This window comes from Arvicanthis niloticus, chromosome 14 (assembly GCF_011762505.2).
Source record: "Arvicanthis niloticus isolate mArvNil1 chromosome 14, mArvNil1.pat.X, whole genome shotgun sequence".
Classification (NCBI taxonomy): domain Eukaryota; kingdom Metazoa; phylum Chordata; class Mammalia; order Rodentia; family Muridae; genus Arvicanthis; species Arvicanthis niloticus.
In genome coordinates, this window is record NC_047671.1 from 15,173,365 (window position 1) to 15,178,866 (window position 5,502).

General features: G+C 46.1%; 1 long non-coding RNA gene across 1 annotated transcript; it reads left to right on the forward strand.

Moving 5' to 3' along the window:
• Positions 1-839: 839 nt before the first annotated feature.
• Positions 840-5,178, forward strand: LOC143434274 (uncharacterized). The gene is made up of 2 exons (XR_013103627.1): positions 840-1,564; positions 4,541-5,178. It is a non-coding gene; the product is annotated as an uncharacterized LOC143434274 (long non-coding RNA).
• The last annotated feature ends 324 nt before the right edge of the window (positions 5,179-5,502 follow it).

A 5,502-nucleotide genomic window follows, 5' to 3' on the forward strand; every position in this document is an offset into this window, starting at 1 on the left:
TGATAGAAAAGGTTCTGAAACTCTGAGTCAGAGAGGAACTTTCCTGGGTCCCGTGCAGCTCCTCAGGGGATTTCACAAAATCCCCATGTAAGTCTGAGGGGCCCAACCTAACATTAGAAACTCCATTTTGTATTTAGACCTCATCTTATCTTGAGCTTGTCCTCAGGCTAAACTCAGGAACTAGAAAAACCACAACTTGTTCCAGGAACCAAAAACACCCCTAGCAACAGCCACTACTTTCCTAGTAACAACTGCTACTCCACCCTTAGTGACAGCCAATTGGCTCTTAGGAGGAAAATACCTAATGTTACAGATGTCTCAAAATATACCGCTTTAGTTAACCACAATTGCACATAACAAGCAAAAATCATTGCTGGCCAATAGGAATGTGCCAAGTTGTAAATTCTCAAATATTAACCAATCATGTAACTGCCAATTTGGAAAGCCCCTCATCTCACTGAAAACATGATAAATAGGCAAGACTTTACCAGCTCTGGGCCTTCTACACCCATCCACCATATTGGAGAGGTTTGAGGGTCCAAGCTGAAGCAGGAAAAAAGACTCTTTGCTTTTGCATTCGAGTTGGATTCCTGGTAGTCTGTGGAGACCCCTCCATCTGAGCATAACAAGCCTAGCTGCACATTTCAAACAAATCAGTGATTACTCTAAATGGCTTTTAACTGGTCATTGTGTAACAGGGTTTTTGTTTGTTTTTGTTAGCCGACACCCGAGCTAGCTGTCAGCGTCCAGGCAGAGGTTTAAGGATCTTCTACCAATGCCTTGGCCAGGTATCAGTTGCCACTTCAACATACACAAACCCAATGCAAAACTGAAAATGAAGGAAAAAAACAGATTGCCAGTTCTCAGTCTTAGGGCTTTGGGCTAATGCCAGAAGGCTAGGGGTACTTACCTATCTTCCTCTCCTACTGGAGATCCTGTTACATCCACATTGGGTGTCAGTTGCTGCCCTATGTCTGCTTGTCCCATGGGGTAGCCAGGCCTGTTGTGCAACAGGCTGGACTTAAGGGAAGGGAGCTTAGGCAGGCATGAGTGACTACAATACAGAATCTCAGTCATGAGTCAGCAATGAGTGTGCGGGCAATTAATAAACCTGGAAGCAGCTTCGGAGAACTGGTTCAATCTATTCAAGGGAAAAGGAGTATTTATGCCATCCGGGAGGTAGCCAGGTCTCTGGGGCAAGGCTTATCTGGCCCTGTACCATTAGCGGGGGTGGGGGGTGGGGTAGGGAGATGTTTGAAGATATTTCATCTACAGTTTCAGGGGTTCTAGGGTCTTGGGGAAAAACCTCATAAGGTTTTTACCCCTGTTAGGAGCCGCGGTGAGTGTGACAACATTCACCATTACAAGAATAAAGCCTCACTGTAGAAACTACACGAACACTGCCTCCCATGTCTCTCTTGTGGGCGAGGGGACTCGGAAGGGGCATGGAACAATCTGGTGCCGAAAACCCAGGAACTTCAAGGCGCCTCGGAGACACCCCCCCCCCCCCCGAGACTCAGGGCGGGTTAAAAGACTACAGGATTGAGGTACACGTCTCTAAGAGGTATGTTTGGGGTGGAAGCCTTGGTTGCAAGCGGATTTTCACTCATTGCCGCCACTGCACTAGTTGGCCTCTTGCTTGCATTGCTCTCGCTTTTAGCTTATTTGTGTTGTGAGGATCCAGCTTGCAGCACAGCTATTAATGCAAGTCAAGAGGTTTTAGAAGAGGTCCACTCCAGGGTATCAGAAACAGAGCATGTTAGCCGGCATCAGGCCAAGGAGCCTGGGGAAAAAGATCAGACCAAGGAGCCTGGAAAGGGGAAGCAGGCAAGAAGGCCTGGACAAAAGAAGCAGACCCAGGAGTCTGGTAAAAAGGGAGAGTACTCAAAAGGAACAGAGGCCACTGCAGGGCCTGTTAAGAATAAGGACCCTTCACCGGCTAGTGAAGAGAGAGTGAAGGTCAAAAGGACCCCCCTTTACCCCAGTAAGGAGCTTGCCGCCATAGACCTTAGCAGCTCCAAAGAAGATCTAACGCAAGGAGAGGAAGAAAGCCTAGAGGAGGGGGCAACCGCCTATGAACAAAACAGATATGGACTAAAAAATAACCGTCCTGAGATAAGACTAAGAAAGACCTTGAGTCACTCGGCCCCGTCCTTGCCTCTGGCCTATGCCCCTAATTCATTTCTCAGCCCAGGAGATTGGAGACAGCTACAGCTGGCATTTCCGATCTTTGAAGGGGCAGAGGGAGCCCGTGTTCATGCCCCAGTAGAGTATAGGCAGGTCAAAGAATTAGCTGAGGCAGTACGTGCATATGGAATTGGGGCTAATTTTACTGTATCCCAAGTGGAGAGGTTAAGTACAGCTGCTATGATGCCAGGAGACTGGCAGGACACAGTGAAGGCGGTACTTACCAATATGGGCCAATATTTGGAATGGAAAGCGCTCTGGCATGAGCAGTTACAAGCACAAGCCAGAGCTAATGCAAGCATTGAGGGTCAACAATTATGGACTTTTGACATGCTGGCTGGAGTTGGCGTACACGCAAATGACCAGACCGCTCACCCTTGGCAGGTATACGCACAAATAGCACAGCTGCTGTTAAGACCTTCTTATGTGTCATAAGGATTTAATTACTTTACAGACCTCATACCCCTTATTATTAAACACCTTGGAACAGTGGGGTCTGCATGTTGCTACTGAGAAAGTTCAAATTTCAGAATTTGGCTCCTTTTTAGGGACAGTTATCTATCCAGAAAAGATAATTCCTCAGAAATTGGAGATTCGTAGAGGCCATTTACATACTTTGAATGATTTTCAGAAATTATTAGGTGATATAAATTGGTTAAGACCATTTTTAAAAATTCCCTCGGCCGAGCTGAAACCTTTATTTGATATTTTGGAAGGGGATGCTCATATTTCCTCACCGAGGGCCTTAACACCGGCTGTGAGCCGTGCTCTGCAAGTAGTAGAAAATGCTTCACAAGATGCCCAACTAAAACGCATAAATTAAACCAAAACCTTTGACTTATGTGTTTTTAAAACTAGACACTTACCAACTGCTGTGTTATGGCAGGAGGGGCCCTTGTTATGGATTCATCCCAATGCTTCTCCCGAAAAGACCATTGAATGGTATCCAGATTCAGTTGCTCAGCTTGCCCTTCGTGGACTAAAAGCAGCCATTACCCATTTTGGAAGAGATCCTAAGGTTTTGATAGTGCCTTATACTGCCCATCAAGTCCAAATATTAACGGCGACCTCTGATGTTTGGGCAGTGCTGGTTACTTCCTTCAATGGTCAAATAGATAATCATTATCCTAAGCATCCCATCTTACAATTTGCCTTAACTCAAGCTATCATATTTCTACATATTGTGTCTCAGGAGCCACTCCCAGATGGAATGGTAGTTTATACGGACGGGTCAAAAACAGGAGTGGGTGCCTATGTGGTTAATAATAAGGTTACATCCAAACAATACCATGAAACCTCACCTCAAATTGTGGAATGTTTAGTGGTGTCAGAGGTTCTGGAAATCTTTCCAAGTCCCTTAAATATTGTTTCAGATTCCTTCTATGTGGTTAATGCAGTAAAAGCATTAGAAGTTGCTGGGTTAATTAAGACATCTAGCAGACTTGTAGAAGTTTTTCAAAAGATTCAGCTTACCCTGGCTAAGCGAAGATTCCCTGTCTTTATAACTCATATTAGGGCTCACTCAGGCTTACCGGGACCTATGTCCCTTGGAAATGACCTGGCTGATCGAGCCACAAAGTTGATTGCAATTGCCCTTTCGCCAAAATTGGATTTGGCTAAAGCCTTTCATAAAAGGTTTCATGTGACAGCTGAGACGCTACGATGTCGATTTAACATCACTAGAAAGGAGGCTAGAGATATCGTGACTCAATGCCAAAACTGTTGTCAATTCCTACCTGTTCCCCATACCGGAATTATCCCTCGGGGAATTAGGCCATTACAGATCTGGCAAATGGATGTTACCCACATCCCATCCTTTGGCAAATTACAATATTTGCATGTCTCCATTGATACCTGTTCTGGAGTTATGTTCGCCTCTCCATTGACCTGAGAAAAGGCGGCCCATGTTATTCAACATTGTCTTGAGGCTTGGAGTGCCTGGGGAAAGCCTAAAATCCTTAAAACTGACAATGGACCAGCCTACACTTCTCAAAAGTTTGGACAATTTTGTCGCCAAATGGAGGTGACACACCTGACGGGTCTTCCTTACAACCCTCAGGGACAGGGCATCATTGAGGGTGCTCATTGTACCCTTAAAACTTATTTGATAAAACAAAAAGGAGAAGTTGAGGAAGCTCTGCCCACAGTGCCATGGGTTATTGTCTTTCTGGCACTTTTTACTCTTAATTTTTTGAATTTGGACAGTCAGGGCAACATGGCGGCTGATCGCCTTTGCCTGGAACCAACTAGGCCAAAAGAAATGATAAAATGGAAAGATGTTTTGACTGGTCAATGGAAAGGCCCGTATCCTATTTTAATAAGATCCAGGGGAGCGGTTTGTGTTTTTCCACAGGAAGAAGACAACCCATTTTGGTTGCCGGAACGCCTGACGCGACGCCTCACAGTTGTGGACGATGATTCCTCAGCGGGTTCCCCTACGAATGCTTTTGATTGCTACATGGATTCTCCAAGCTTGGGTTCCTAGGAATTGGACTGGGGAGCTGGACCAGATGCAGCAGCAATTGCAGATCCGGATCTTGAGCCTTGATGGAACACGAGTGGACCCTGTTGCCCTTGGTGATTTTACTTCTTGAATTTCTTCTGCCTTTTCTTTCTTTAAGGAATGGGTGGGGATAGGCCTGTTTGGTGCAGCCCTATGTTGTGGATTGGTGTTCATGTTATGGTTGGTCTGCAAGCTCAGAGCCCAACAAAAACGTGACAAGGCCGTTATTGCCCAAGCACTCGTAGCCTTGGAGCAAGGATCTTCCCCTGAAATTTGGCTATCTATGCTAAGAAAGTAACTGATGACTGAGACCCTCAGTCGATGCACTCAGCCCATTGCACTGGGTCGATGAGAGGTCTAAGTCTAGCCAGCCCTTGCCTGAATAACTGTAGTACCTAAATATTTAGAGGTGTTTGTGAGTGGGTACTCGACAGGGAATGTTCCACGAGTGTGGATAGATTTCCCGAAAGTATGCCTGATTGCACAAAGGTGTGATGCCAAAACCTCCTCTCCACGCACGGCTGGCCGCTGAGTGCTCCAGAGTGGAGGCTCCCTTTCCCCGACAAAAAGGCATCGAGATGGGTATGGGAAGTATTACTCATTGCACGACGACGAGAAGAAACCCATTACAATATCTCATTTTGCACAGGGGATCAGGCCTCTGCTTTCCCTCACTGAGTTGGTGCTGCGCTTGATAGGCAATAGGCTGTTCCATCTTAATAAAATTGATAGGGGGAGATGTTAGGAGCCGCGGTGAGTGTGACAACATTCACCATTACAAGATGGCTCGGGCATCCAGTGCCTTTTCCGGG